Genomic DNA, 286 nt, shown 5'->3' on the forward strand with positions numbered 1-286 from the left:
TTAATTAAAAAATTTTGTGCTAGGTAATGTTTAAAAAAGTAATAAGAGCTGTCCCAAATGAAACCTTAATCTTCAATAACTTGAAATTAGCATTCCAGACTACGTTGATGTGCTGATTATGACCAATCAAGTTCCTACTTGGGTAGCTCGCATGCATATGTCAGGTTTTGCTCTTCTTTTTTTCAATGAAGAAAAAGTTTTATTTTAAAATGAATTTAAATAATTTTAGCTCTGTTTGGTTTCATGGAATTGGACGATAGAGAAGAAAAAAAGCAAATGAATATAA

Source organism: Dendrobium catenatum, unplaced genomic scaffold, assembly GCF_001605985.2.
Source record: "Dendrobium catenatum unplaced genomic scaffold, ASM160598v2 fragScaff_scaffold_621, whole genome shotgun sequence".
Lineage (NCBI taxonomy): Eukaryota > Viridiplantae > Streptophyta > Magnoliopsida > Asparagales > Orchidaceae > Dendrobium > Dendrobium catenatum.